This window comes from Bos javanicus, chromosome 3, assembly GCF_032452875.1.
Source record: "Bos javanicus breed banteng chromosome 3, ARS-OSU_banteng_1.0, whole genome shotgun sequence".
In the NCBI taxonomy this organism is placed as follows: domain Eukaryota; kingdom Metazoa; phylum Chordata; class Mammalia; order Artiodactyla; family Bovidae; genus Bos; species Bos javanicus.
In genome coordinates, this window is record NC_083870.1 from 19,433,139 (window position 1) to 19,448,712 (window position 15,574).

The following is a 15,574-nucleotide window of genomic DNA, read 5'->3' on the forward strand; positions in this document are numbered from 1 at the left end:
CTCCTCACTAAAGTTTCATGAATTCAAGGATTTTCTTTGTTATTGCATTCCCAGCACCTAGAACAGTGCCTGGCATATAGCAGGTGCTCAATAAATATTTGCTGAATAAATGAATGGATGCATAGATGCATTTTCAGTAAGGTGGTCTAATGGTTACTGATCAGTGGGAGAGGGTACAATCTGCTGGGTTAGACCTCATTGGCATAGATCATAAGTTGGCACTTGAAAGCATGGCAAAATATTTTTCAGCAAGAATATTTCAGAGGCAAATGACATTATAATGAATTATAATAATTTTTGGAGGAAAACATAAAATAGGATTAGAGCTTCATGCAGAATCTCTTTTGACAATTCATTCCATAATCCCACCATGGGCCTTTCCAGATCGGGTCTGGAAAAGCTTCAGAAGCATTTTGAGAAGGCTCAGTGATTCTTACAATTCAAAGAATAAAATTCTTCCTATGAATGACTGGTTGAAATCACTCACATGTTTCTGTGAAATGGGTGATGAAAATGGGTGGTGGTGCACACATGTGCATGGGTGCACAATCTGGGATGCTTCCTTCCACTGCCTATTTTCATAGTCTGGTGGTTTGGAGTGTGTACAAGAGAAGGAATAAATATGGTTCTGCATCCTCCAGTCTTGCACCAAGTACTTTGATTTAGCATTTGGTTTGGAACAAATATTTGTGTATTGCTTAAAGAGCAATAATATCCTCAAATATCCAAGGGAAATACTAAAATCTTATCACCTCAGGAGGTCATAAAGGAAAAAATCTCTTAAGTTACTTGGGAAAGAGGTTAAGTTTTTGTTTGAGCTAGAATAACAGGAGGATAATCTTGAATGGACAAAACAATGTCTTTAGGCCAATCCATCTCAGCCTTGATTGGAGCAAAAAGCTATTGGGGAGTCTACAGTTTCTTTGAAGATCTACGACGAGTCTATTCATCTCAAAGTACTTTCCATACATGAATCACCTTGATAAGCAATCACGTGTGGCTTCCAGAATCTAGAAAGGTTTAGGGTAAAAATAGCTTTTAAAAGCTTTTCACTTAATGCTACTTGACTGAAATGTCTCTTGAGGTACAGTGAGTGCCATTTTGATGCCTTTGTTCCAATGACAGTCGTTGGTGCCATTGGGCCTCACCATCTGGCCTATAGAATGAGGTTATCCTCTTGATTAGGTATAAGCCTTGGGTGCAAAGTGTGGAGACTCTCAAAATTTTCCCAGGAAGTCCAGGGAAGTATTTCCTTTGGAAACCCCATCGTTCTCACCAAAATTTAGAGATTGCTTTTAAAGCTAATTATTTTTCATTTCATTTTTTAAATTATTTATTTATTTGCAGGCCCAGACAAACTTGACTAGAAAAGAAGCCCGGGCAAGAGTTAGGATGAGTCCATGACGTGCCACGCACTCCAACCAATTGAAAAACCACAAAAGGGGGAGGGCGGAAGTGACGAGCCGTATCCCTCCGCGGAGCGAGAGGGTCGGTGGGGGGAGTCGGCGTCTCTCTCCCCCGCGCCAGCTCCCGTACACGGAGCCGCATTCCTTGGCCCCCCCGCCCCCCTCCCTCGGGGCCCCCCCCGCCCCCCTCGGGAAAAAAATCCACCCCAAATCACTCGAACCCGAGGGAGGTTTCCTTTCACCCTCGCGGAGACGAGATTTCAACGGTTGCCTCTTCTCCGTCTCCCCCCCAAGCCCCCGTCCCCTCCCCTGCTCCCACCCCCTTCTCCCGGCGCCGGGTGCAAGGTCCCTTTAAGGCGACGGCGCCTTCCTCGGGTCAGACTACCGGCGGCGACGACCACGGGAGGTGAGTGAGCGAGCGAGCCTTCCCTCTCCCCACCCCCTTCTCCCGGGGGTTCCGTTATCTTTTTGCTCGGCGAGACGTTCCGAGGCGAGACAATGAGAGGGGGATGGGGCGGGAACGCGAGAAGTGGGGGCGGGGGCCCGGTGGCGCGCGCCCCCGCCCCCCTCGAGTGGCGGCGCGGTCCGCGGTGGCAGCCGGCGTGGGGTGCGGCGCGCGGGCGCGTGTGTGAGTGCGTGCGCCCCGGGAGCCGCGGGAGTCGCGCGGCGGGCCGGGCCGGGGAGGCCCCTGTCTGCCTGCCGGCCGCCCCCGCCCCCCGGCGCCCGCCGCGGCGCGCGCGCGCACTCGCGCCCCACGGTCCCGCACACACCCGACGTCCACACGCACACCCGGCGCGAGGCGTCTCGGAGGAGTGGGCGGGCGCGGGCGCGGGCGCGGGCGGCGGCCCGCTGGGGAAGGGGCGGAGGCGCGGGCGGTGGCGAGACGGCGAGGCGCGGCGGGAGGGGCGGGCGAGGGGGCGAGGCCGCGCCGGGGAGGCCGGCGGGCCGACGTCCCCCGGGCGTGGGGGTGGTGCTCGGCCCTCCCCCGCCACCCCCGCCGGGGAACTAGTGGGGCGCTCTTTTTGAGCGCGGGGAGGAAAATGAGTGATTGCTTAGCCGCTCCCTTGTGTTATGTAATCCCGCCTATAGTACATCCGAAGCCTTAGTGCGCTGCAGTTAGTTTACAAAGTCTCCTCCCCTGGCTCTAAAATTTCTTCGGGATGGCGCCGTGATTTATAAAATGGGATGGGGCGGAAAAAGCTTATTTTCGTATGGTTATATCCTGCCGCGGTGGGCGCCATGTTTATCCCAGGGACTATTTTCTCTAGATTCTTAGCACCTTCTGAAAAGGAGGGATATTGTTGATCCACCTGCTTTTTCTGCTTTCGCAAGTTGTCCTGCTTTCTCTCCCGTCAGACGCGGGATTCCTTCAAACTCTTAATAATACTGAGCGTTTCTTTGCTTGTCTAGGACATTTTCAGCTCAGAAAAAGGTAGAGCTGGAAGGAGTCTTGTTAGACATTTAGTCCAAATTTCTTTTTCGAGATGGAAACTGAGATACAGGTGTCCTGTCTCGGAATAGCCGTCATTCTATTGCAGACTGTGGCCCAGCCCTCTGCACTCCTTTAGACACCTCCCACCTCCGCGCAAAACCCCACAGACGTGCAGTTTGACTTTCAAAGGAATTTTTCCATCTAGATGAAGGGAAACGGCGGGGGCGGAGGGCTGCTTCTTGGCAAACGGCGTTAAATTTTGAGATCCGTTGCTTTTGGCTCTGGGATTTGGATTCTGAGTTTGAACTACTTAGCACAGTCGGTCTCAACTTCAAGATGCATAAAAAGTACCTTGCAGGTCGCTAGAAGTGCTGTTTGCTGGATACCTCAGCTCCAAGCTTATTTGGATGGGATGCTGAGGGGGGTATATCGTCTCTACATTTTTAATCTGCAGTCCTTCAGCTGAGATAGATTAAGGTAACCACCATATTAAGAGTTATGGTTCTAGCATAAAGGTGCTCAAACTATCATCTTCGAACAATTAAGTGGCAATCTATGCTCTTGATTTCCTCCCCTTTCTATATTATGGTTGTAATGTACCAGCTATGCTGAAGTATCTAAAGCTAAAGGAACTGACAGAATAGAGTCTCTTGGGATGAACATGATTTTGTGTTCACCCCACCTTGAACCAGTGGTAAAATCTGGAAAAGCATTTCCCAAAATGTGGCCTGCTAATTCCTGGGGTTCCCCTCAGGCCCTCTCAGGAGAGCTACGAGGTGGTAACTGTTTTCAAAATAGTACTAAGACCCTGGTTAGCTTTTTCACTGGCATTTGCACTGATGGTCCAAAGGTAACACTTGATAAAACTACTGTGGGAAACAACTACCATACTTACTTGAGAATGTCTTTGATGAAGCAATAAATTACATTTCAGCCCTTCGGTACACGTATTTTTAACTTGTAAGAATCCGTGACCAAATGGGAGATGTACATAAACCACTTATACTGCCTGCTTAGGTAAATCTTTGTCATAAGGAAAGGCACTTATGAGATTTAGCTACGAGTTGCTTGTTTCCTGGACCAGCATTTTTACTTGGAAAGAACGACTGACAAACTACAGTTTTTCACACATGAGTTTTCTTGAAAGCAAATGAAGTGAGCTTGTCACTTCAGGGAAAACAATTGACAGTATTTGTTCTCAGTGATAAAAATTTGAGAGTGAAAATTAGAATTTTTAAAAATTTGATATCAGGTTTAACAACTTCTGGTACTTAAAAGACTTTCCTTGCAAGTCATTGTTAATGACTGGTTTTTTAAAATAAATTTTATGGTGGAATGTGTCAAGACTTGGCAGACAGGCATAACTCAGTAAATCTGTATTTTCAAATGACTTTTGCATAACTCAAGTCACCGTGAGTAATCTTCAAAATTCAACATACACTGATGGAATTTAACATAACTTTCATCAGTAGGGTTTCAGATTCCAATATCCAACTATTGTTTAAGAGACTGTTATTTGTCTAGTTTTAGTACTGTCTCCATACACACAACTATCTGAAAAGGTTTTTAGAATGCTTTTCCCTTTTTCTGTCTCTGTGACAGCAGATCTTCATTATATACACAACCAAAACAACATAGAAGAGCAGGCTGAAGGCAGAAGCAGCTTTGAGAGTCAAACTGCCTTCTATTAACCTAGACGTGAGAGATTTCCAAAAGTAAAACAACATCATTTCACTGTTTTGGGGAAAAATAGTCATTTTTAATTGAAAAAATGTTATATATTTTAATTATGTTATCATGTAATGGGTTTGTTGTTTTTTTATTGTACTGATAAATATTTAAACTTTTTACGTTTTAATTTCTAAAGTAAATATCAAAAGATCTTTTCCACATTAATAAAAGCTCTTTAAGATCTTTAATAATTTTAAGAATGTGAAGGGGTTCTGAGACCAGAAACTGGGTCTGTCCTATCCTGTGCTCCTGAGATCATCCAAATCTGTCTCCCATTTAGAAACTTCTGGAGAATTCAGAAATGTTAGTTGGAGTTAATAGTGGAAGAGGCAGTGAATTGGGAAAGTTGCAGACCAAAAAAGCTTAGTAAATTTACCAGACCAGCTGTAACCTTGGGCAAGTTACTTAAACTCTCTAAACCTCATTTGACCTCATCTATAAAGTGTATTGCTGCTGCTGCTGCTAAGTCGCTTTAGTCGTGTCCGACTCTGTGCGACCCCATAGATGGCAGCCCACCAGGCTCCCCCGTCCCTGGGATTCTCCAGGCAAGAACACTGGAGTAGGTTGCCGTTTCCTTCTGCAGTGCGTGAAAGTGAAAAGTGAAAGTGAAGTCGCTCAGTCGGGTCCGACTCCTAGCGACCCCACGGATTGCAGCCTACCAGGCTCCTCCATCCATGGGGTTTGCCAGGCAAGAGTACTGGAGTGCAATCCCAGGGACGGGGGAGCCTGGTGGGCTGCCATCTATGGGGTCACACAGAGTCAGACACGACTGAAGCAACTTAGCAGCAGCAGCATAAAGTATATTACTTAGGACATAGTTAGGAGAATTCGTTGTGGTAATGAATGTAAAGTGCATAATAATGCCTGGTATTATATGACAGTAAAATAAAATATATTCCAAATGATGTTTCGTCTTTTTTCTCCATATATGTCTTTTTGTTGTAAGTGAAGATCTCTGATTTAAATTGCAAATCCTAGAACTGGTGGTGTCTTTGTCATAGTATCAGTATGATAAGACTTTGATAGATTCTTTGGCAGTGTGGTTTGTGATAATAAACCATATCCACAAAAACATTTTTACGTGTAACTCGCGAGGAGAGGAGAAGAAAATAACATTTTGCTAGCTTTGGCAGAGTTAAATTGAGTAGAAATGGAATTTAGACAACAGACATGTCAATGAAGAATTTTTCTTGGGAGAGAAACTGAATATTGAACCCTTTAAAAATAGGAAACTTAACTGCTCACTTCAGTTGTTCAGTAGAGAGCTTATAATGAATATATATGGATTCTTCTTGATAGGAAGTTTGCTGCCAGATAAGTGGGAAGTATTTTATGTTTAGGAATATTAGATTATTAAAGAGTATTTAAGAACTCATTGTGAAAGTTATATGTGAGGTTCCACAATAGTTCCTGTGAGGGATGGACTGGGTAGATAAAAGCTGCTTGCTACAAGTTCAACAATAATTTGTTTTGTAGCCATACTAAGTATTCAGCCCTATAGATTTTCTGGAATTAATCCCTTTTAAAGGAAAAAATTGAGGTAACTTGACGTTTTTTGTTTTCAGCCACTAAGTTGTGTCCATATTCTTTGCAACCCCATAGTGATGGCATCCCACTCCAGTACTCTTGCCTGGAAGATCCCATGGACGGAGGAGCCTGGTGGGCTGCAGTCCATGGGTTCACTAGGAGTCAGACATGACTGAGTGACTTCACTTTCACTTTCATGCATTGGAGAAGGAAGTGGCAGCCCACTCCAGTGTTCTTGCCTGGAGAATCCCAGGGACTGGGGAGCCTGGTGGGCTGCCATCCATGGGGTCGCACAGAGTCGGACATGACTGAAGCGACTTAGCAGCAGCAGCAGACTGCAGCACGCCAGATTCCCCTGTTCTTCACTGTTTTGTAGAGTTAGCTCAAATTCATGTCCATTAAGTCAATGATGCTATCTAACCACCTCATCCTGTGCTGCCCCCCCCTTCTCCTTTTGCCTTCAACTTGAATACAAATGCAAATTGTTTTGAGGATTATGTTTATTTCTCACCCAGGAGCAAGAGAGAGTAGTAGTCTAAATTTTTTGTTTTTAAAACATTTTTTTCTGTTCCACATATTCTTTTTATCTTGATTTATGGGTGGGTATGCACTGTCAGTGAATTGAAAATGTTAGGTACTGAATTTTTCATTCCTGGAACTTATTTTAGTGCTATAAAAGAATCAGACATAGGAATCCAGAGCTTCAAAAGCCAAATCTGTCTGGAGAGTTTTGGTAGAAAACAGATGTTTTCTTAATCTTACATGAGATGAAGATAGGTAAATCTTTCTGCCCATTAAATACCTCAGAAGTACACTGACAGTTGTGACTGAGGGATTCTTTTTGCTGCTTGTAAATAAGATTGCATAGTCTCTCTGTATCTTGCTTTTCAGTTATATAGGTTTTTACTCATTAGCTGATTTTATAGGACCATATCTGCCAGCATTTAAGGTAACAGTGCAGTCCTCCCTCGAAAGGTATGTATCTGGTACACCCGTATTATGGTGGAAAGATGAATGTCAAAGACTTAAAATCACTAGTAGTCCTGTGTAAGTTGTAGTGTTGAGTAAAATGTACTGAGTACAGGGAAGTCATGTTACCAGTGAGATAACTACCACAGAACAGAGAAACCACATAGTTACCAAGATGTCACGTGATCAAGATGTCTTGATGAATGGAAGATGGCAATGTTCTCTCATCTTGCAGTACCTCCTTGGTAATCTGTGTACCCCAACTTGGTTTTATTTTTTCTAGTATTATTTAATTATTGTGCAGTATATTAAGAAATATGTATATATAATCTATGTGAAAATTACTCCTAGAAATGAAAACAAGTTAACAGAAAATTCAACCCACAAGGCTACCAGTTTAATTTAATTAATAGCAAAAAGGAAATGGCAGAATATAGAGGTATACAATGTCACAACCAAAAGATGATTAGGTAGTTTTCCCCCTGTTTTTTTCTTTTTCTTTTTTTTTAAATTGCAGCTTTATTGAGGTGTAACTGACATAAAATTGTAGGATATTAAAGTGTACATCATGGTAATTTCATACATAAATATTGTGAAACTATTCCCCCATTCAGTTAACACACCCATCATCTCACATATTTAGGTTGTGTATGTGTGAACATTTAAGTTCTATTCTCTTAGTGGATCTCAGTTATACAGTGTTACCAACTGTGCCACCATATTTTGCATTAGATTCTCAGACCTTATTCAAGAAAACGTCATGCATGTAAAAAAAGGTGAAAGAATACAAGGAGAATCTACAATGAATCCACCACCTAGACTCAATGATTTTTAACACGCTGGCATATTTGATGTCTGTAAGAAAACACCAAAATATATATTTGCTGAACCACCTGAAAGTCATGATACTAACATTGAACATTTCATGCATTTGCTAAGAATAAATACATTCTCCTCCATAACTAATACTGTTATCCTTTCTAAGAAAAGTAAAATTCTCAAATATAATCTTATATGTAGTCTATTTTTAAATGTTCCAGTTGTCCCCAATATGTTATTTATACCTTTTTTATGAACCAGAATTCGGTGAAGTTTCACGTGTTGCATTTTGTTATATCTCTTTAGTTTCTTTCAGTCTGGTTTAGTCTCTGTGTGTGTGCATGTGTGTAATTGTGTGTGTGCTTGACAGTTTTAGTGTGTTGGCAGTTTTATAAAGTATTCTGTATTCTGCATTTGTCTGATTATTTTGTTTTAAAATGTCCCACTTTCTGGATTTATCTCATTATTTCCCTGTGGTACTACTTATTCTATTGCTATACTTCCTAAAAATTGAAGTTCAATTTAAGTGCTAGATTTGATTCAGGTTACATATTATTGTCAATAGCTTTTGTTTTGTTTTTTTTTTTTGTTCTAACAAAAGAACAGCTGATGACAGGTAAAGTTTGGATTATCAGCTCACATTTTTCTATTTAAACTTATTATTGTCATAACCTTTGGCTTTGAGATATAGAGCTACTTCTGTAATTGAAGTTCAAGCACAATAAGACTTTGAGAAAGACCATAGTAATAAGTTTGCATCATGTCATTTTGGTTTGCCACCCTCTGAGAAAATGATCTGAAAGTTGAAGAGGCAAGAAGAATTGATATATTTAGCAAAAGCAACCCATAGAGGAATAGAATAAATAGTAAAGAGGTCAAAACCAGAAATTTTCAAAATGGAGATTTGGGGACTTTGGGAAATTATTTTCACAAGGATTATTTACCACAGTTAATTCTGATAATGGGGATTACTGATAGTAACCATAAATTTAGAGAACTAACATCATAGTGCTGTGCTAAAGTTTTCTAAGGAGAAATTATATACTTAGGCGGGAACAAGCTCTTTGATGGGCAGATCATTGTAGGGTGAAACAAAACTAGATCTATATGAGCTTTATAAAAATGTTTTTATTGTGTAAGGTGTAACCATTTGAACAATTCATGGGAATCTTGTGCTCATCTTTTCTGTTGCAGAGAGGATAAGTTATTTTAAAAAGAAATGAGAAAATTAACATAAAGTAAATCAACTATGGGCTGTGGCTCAGCTGGTAAAGAATCTGCTGAGATTCTTTGAAGAAGAATTGCTGGGAAAGATTGAAGGTGGGAGGAGAAGGGGACAACAGAGGATGAAATGGGTGGATGGCATCACTGACTCAGTGGACATGAGTTCAAGTAAGCTCTGGGAGTTGGTGATGGACAGGGAAGCCTGGCGTGCTGAAGTCCACAGAATGTCAAAGAGTTGGACACGACCAAGCGACTGAACTGAATACAACTGTACTTCAGTTTAAAAGAAAAATGAGCGTTCTTTATGCATAGAATGTGAGATGATTTTTTTTAAATTTCTGCTTCAGAACACGGATTCAGTTTGCTCAGGGCTTCTCAGTCTTGGCAGTGTTAACATTTTGGGCCTGGTAAGTCCCTGGCTATCTCGTGCATTGTAGGATGTGCAGTAGCACCCCTGGCCACTTGTCTCCAGATAGATGCCAGCAGCACCCTTCCCCAGCCCCGCCCCTAGTGTGAGTACCAGAAGTGTCTCCAGACATTGCCAAATGTCTTCTGGGGGCAGATTATCCCTGTTTGAATGTTACTGAGTTGGATAAAAGCCACTGGCATATGTAGATTCCTTAATGATCTAGATTTCTTTTTATATAATCTATGTGCAGCTGTTGAACATAGTTACCTTCTGTAGATATGCTGCACAGTTTGGATTGTTTTTACTATATGTTGAAGAACACTGGAATATGATGACATTTTTTTAGCTCTATTGGAAATTTTATTGAAAGTAGAAAGCAGCTCTTCATTTGTAAGTCAAGTATAGGTCTTTACTTTATTTCATCCCCCTCCCACCTCCCAATTTGCTTGAAAAAGAACCTTATTAGCTATGTGTTGTGGATAAAGTTTGTGTTAGGAGTACTTAAAAGTTTTGTTTAAAATTCTCTGGAGTGATCTGTTTATATCTTGGCATTCACGAAAAGACAGTCTTTTAAATAGTTACTGAGAGCTATATTCATTATTTCAGTACCTGTAAGGGAAAAGAATCTGAAAAAGAACATCTGTAGGTATAACTGAATCACTTTGCTGTACACCTGAAACTGACACATCGTAAATCAGTTTTTTTCAGTTTAACAAGAAAGACATGGTTCCTGCCCACTCAGATATTTCTGGTAGTTAAGGGAAGAATGTTAAATTGAATTATCTTATGTTAGTTAAATATGAATGTTCCTATTGTTCCAGCGTATCAGCTAAGAGCCCGAAACTTCAAGGGTCAAAGGAGCTAAGCAACTTCACATTATAAAGTAAGTTGCAGAGACTTCCCTGGTGGTCCATCAGTGAGGAATCTGTGCTCCTAATTCAGGGTTCAATCTCTAGACCCGGAGCAAAGATCCCATATGCCCTGTAGCATGACTATAAATTAAATAAATAACAAGGCCGTCTCTGCAGGACTTGTAAAGTGGGAAAGTCAGAAGCTACTTATCCCAGTGTTTGGAAAAGTGGCCAGACATACACCTACCATATGACCCAGAAATTCCTCTCAGGTTACTTATCCAAAAGAATGAAAATGTATGCACATACAGAGACTTGTGCCCAAATGTTCATAGCAGATTTATTCATAATAACCTGAAAAATTGAAAACAACTATCTGCCAACATGTGGATGGATAAACAAATGATGACTTCTCCATAAATGAAGCACTACTCAGTGATAAAAAATAAACTGCTTAAAAATTCCACAAAACCTAGATGATTGTGTTAAGGTAATGAAGGGCAGACTCAAAAAGTTACTTGCTAAAGGACTTGATTAAAATCTGTATGTTGTGTCCTCTTTGATTCTTCTTAAAAAAATTTTTTTAACTAGATGTGAATTCTACCAGTAAGGAAAATGATGTCGGCATCTTGTGAAGGGGAAGGGAAAGGTTTGGAAAAGAGTGAAAGTACTGAGAATTAATAAATATAAGTTTAAAAGATTGAAACATCTCAGGAATCTCAGGAGAAGATAGAATTTTAAGGTTCTAAGACAAGGATTATTTGTAGATATGAAAATTTTTTTTTTTCCCCCAAATGACACAGAAGCAAATAGAAGGTAGCTGACTAAGAGTTGGGGATTAATGTGGAAATAATTTCATGTTTACAATGAGCAGAGAAAGCCCTAGCATCTAGACTGTGATCGTGGAGTATCATTCTGTAACAGAAGGAATCAGGGTTCCTTGGGAAATGGATGATTCTTGATATGGGGCAGGAATGCAGGAGATGAGCCTGGAACTTTTTATTTATCCCAGAGCCAGAATTTTACCAAACACTACTAAGCACGGTGTCACAAGAACTCAGGAGCCGACCGAGAAGTTCCAGTGAGCAAAATGGGACAATTTGAATATCAATAAGGTTAACTGCTGTGGATCAAAGCATATCAAATGATTATACTGTGATATAACGATAGTTTAAGAACAAGCTTATTGGTCACTTTGAAGAAATGCTAGTGAAACAGATTATTATTTTGAAAACTGGTAAATAAAGAGAAGCAAGGTGGAAAGAATCAAGACTTCTATTTGAACTGCACCACTGGGTGACCAGATGGTAGATATGTTTTTGTTTTTTTAAATCAGAGTGTTTCAGTTAACAAATGAAAAGGAAATTATAGATTTAGACTGACTATATCTAGGCATTGAGCCTGGATGGGAGGGTTCCTGATGGAACAAAATCCTGCCCTTAAGAGTAGTCTTGTTGGGGAGAGGGGAATGTTAAACCTGTATCTAATCATGCCTGTAGATCCAGCTTATCAAGATCTAGAAATTAAGAGACCTAAGAAATCTATCAAATAATCATAATATGTAGACCTTATTTGACTCCAAATCAAAGCAAACTTTAAGAAATATGATGTTTAATGAAGACATGGAAGCAACCTAAATGTCTTATCAACAGAGAAGTAAATAAGATGTGACACATGTATACAATGGAATACTACTCAACCATGAAAAGGAATGAAATAATGCCATTTGCTGCAACATGCATAGACCTGAAGATTATAATACTGAGTGAAGTCAGACAGAGAAAGATACAGAATATCGCTTATACCTGGAATCTTAAAAAAGGATACAAATGAACTTATTTTACAAAACAGAAACAGGCTCACAGACTTCAAAAACAAATTTTTGAATTTCTTTGGTGGTACAGTGGGTAAGAATCCACCTGCCAATGCAGAGGACACCGGTTTGATCCCTGGTTTGAGAAGATTCCACGTGTCACAGAAAAACTAAGCCTGTGCCCCACAATTACTGAGCCATTGGGTTCCATGAGCCTGTCTTCCGCAACAAGAGAAGCCGCCACAATGAGAAGCCTGCGCACCTAAACCAGAGAGTAGCCCCTCCTCTCCACAGCTAGCAAAGTGAGCACGCAGCAATGAAGGTGCAGAGCAACCAAATAAAGAGAAAAAAGCAAATGTATGGTTACCAAAGGGGAAAGGTGGAGGGAGGGATAAATTAGGAGATAAATTGGGGTTAACATATACACATTACTGTGTATAAAATCGATAATCAACAAGGACCTGCTGTTTAGCACAGCAAACTGTACTTAGTATTCTGTAATAACCAATATGGGAAAAGAACCTGAAAAAGAATGGATATAAGAACGTGTGTAACTGAATCCTTTTGCTGTACACTGGAAACTAATACAATATTGTAGATCATACTCCAATAACAGTATTTGAGAGGCTTCCCCAGTGGTCAAGAATCTGCCTGGCAGTTCAGGGGTGTTCGATCCCTGATCCAGGATGATCCCACATACCAAAGAGCAACTAAACCCATGTAACGCAACTGCTGAGCCCACGCACCGTGGGGCCGTGCTCGTGGACGAGAGAAGCCATCGCAGTGAGAAGCACACACTGCAGCCAAGAGTAGCCCCTGCTCAGCTCAGCTAGAGAAGCCCACGTGCAGGAGTGAAGGCCCGGTGTGGCCAAAAATAAATAAATCTTTAAAAAAAAACTACAGTATTTGAGAGGATTTGAGATTTCAGTGTTGCCTGTACATTTGATATTGAGACTATAAATCTTTCAGGCATGTTAATGGTACTATGACTTGTTTATTTGATTAATTTTTAACTTAGCTGAGGGGCTTGCGGGATCTTAGTTCCCCAGCCAAGGATCAAGTCCTGCCCTGGTAGTGAAAGCGCCAGATCCTAATCACTGGACTGCCAAGGAATTCTCTGTGATTTTTTTTTTTTTTTAATACATGACCTTTCAAGTCCTTACCTTTTAGAGATACATAATATATTTCAGGTGGCGCAGTGGTAGAGAATCCATGTGCCAGTGCTGGAGACACAGGCTCAATCCTTGGGTCAAGAAGATTCCCTTGAGTAGGAAATGGCAACCCATTCCAGTATTCTTGCCTGGAAAATTCCATGGACAGAGCACGGCTACAGTCAAAAAGAGTTAGACATGACTGAGAGCATACAACACACAAAATATTTAGGAATGAGATATTAGGAATTAGTTTCAAAATAATATGAAGGAAAGAGGGCATGCATGAAATAAGGTTGGTTGATACTTTAAAAAATTATTTTGGGGCTGTGCTGGGTATTCTTTGCTGTGCACAGGTTTTCTGTAGTTGCAGCGAGCAGGGGCTACTCCCTAGTTGCAGTGTGCAGACTTCTCCTTGTGGTAGCTTGTTTTGTTGTGGAGTGTGGGAGCAGCTAGTTATGGCTCATGGGCTTAGTTGCTTCGGGGCATGCAGGATCTTCCTGGACCAGGAATTGAACCAGTGTCCCAGCATAGCAAGGTGGATTCTTAACCACTGGACCACCAGGAAAGCCTGGTTGATAATGTTTAAACCTGGGTTATGGATATATGTCTACTTGTGTATATGTGTGTGTGTGTGTGTGTGTGTGTGTTTGCCCCAATCAAGGATCCAGCCTGGGCCTCCTATAGTCGAAGCAGAGTCCTCACCCAGTGGACTGCCAGTGAGTTCCCTACTCTTGTATGTAATTAAAGTTTATATCTTATTTGAAGAACAGCAGAAAAGGAATCCCTAGAGTAGTGATTCAGAGATTCATAGTTGAAATATGATGGGGGTTTGCCCCTTTACTTGGCTACAGTGTGATCCTCAAATTTACTGCCTGTCCAGGTTTTCCTTTTGATGGAGCATGGTGTTCCCTACATGCTGGCCTTTAATTTCCTAAATTCACATTTTTACCTGGCACTTTTTCAGGAGAAATGAAAATGTTTCAACTTGAACATAACTCTGTTTTTTAGTGTGAAATAATGCCAAGCCTATGAGTACATTTATCCTTTATAGCAAAATAATAGGGAAAATTTATAAATTTTTTTTTTTCCTTGTGAGAAATTAAGTTGAAGGTTTAGTGTGGAGAGAAGTTAAACACAAGTAGACTGATCGTTTGGAAAGATTTATACATTTTAATACTACATATGTAGTAATTCTTGTCTTCTTTGTTCAAAAATAGTTGAAAGGTAACTTTGTATACCACAGATCACTTGACTGTGTTCTCATGGATCAGAGAATCATCGTGTTTCTTGAGCATCTTGGTGGAGATATTAAATATAGCACTTCATTGTATTAATGAAAATTCCTTTTTGATAGCTGGAAAACTACAGAAGGGTACTAAATTTGCATTTTTCATTTTTAAAATTTACAAGGAATTTAATTCAGGTTGATATCTATTTTGGCATGGCCCATCTTTTCAGCAGAGTTAATTTTTTGACCCTGAGCTATAGATGGTGAAATGAAAGGAATGATCCCATTCTCAGATACAGAGTCTAGATCAGAATTGAGAACTGTTTGAAAAACTTGATTTCAGTGTCTTTCTGAGATGTTTTGGGTGTAAGTCATAAAATATGTTCAGTCAGCAGATTTATTATTTTTCTGAGTTGATACACCTTGTTGGTTAACTCCAGCTTTCACATTGTAAAAATCTTGAAAAATATATTCTGAGTTGAACTTTTTATCTTGAACCCTTTAATTTACATTGGTTGTCTTGGCAGAGCATATACCCTGGGGAGTTATTTTTTCTCACTTGGTAAAAAGTAATTAGGATATAAATGTCCTCTTCCCATCTTTCCACAGCTGCCTTTTCCACTCTTTGTTTCTTAGAATACCTTCTTCATGGTGGAAATAACATAATTGGACTGTGAGGTGGAGGAAACTTTCGTTGTTTTTATTAATCTTCATTGTTTGACAAAACCTGAACTCAGTCTCTTAAGATGCTATAAGTAGTTGAGGTAAAAGACTAGCCTTTGAATATGGTATTAAAATGTCCATATTCATGACACTGAAAAGCCACAATTTGCATTCAGATAGTTCTACTTATTCCCATAGAAAGTTTTCTACCGATTCCTCAGCATAAGTATGAAGATTTTGCTTGCAGCTGGTCAGAGCTGAAAGAAAGTCCTTAAAAAACATTTATCTACAGTTTATATTCATTCTGATGGATGCTTTATAGTATGCATGAATTATCTCTTGGCTTTG

The 15,574-nt window shown here is 40.5% G+C and overlaps 1 protein-coding gene across 5 annotated transcripts in view; it reads left to right on the plus strand.

The window, feature by feature from the left end:
- The first annotated feature begins 1,727 nt into the window (after nucleotides 1-1,727).
- Nucleotides 1,728-15,574, plus strand: part of POGZ (pogo transposable element derived with ZNF domain) — a 47,056-nt gene continuing 33,209 nt past the window's right edge. For 4 of the 5 annotated variants that reach the window (XM_061406783.1, XM_061406810.1, XM_061406802.1 and 1 more), the window contains exon 1: nucleotides 1,728-1,812. The gene's annotated coding sequence lies outside the window, so the exon portion shown is untranslated. Of the gene's footprint in view, nucleotides 1,813-2,360; nucleotides 3,316-15,574 lie in introns of those variants that run through there. The other variant, XM_061406792.1, reaches the window with a different exon arrangement.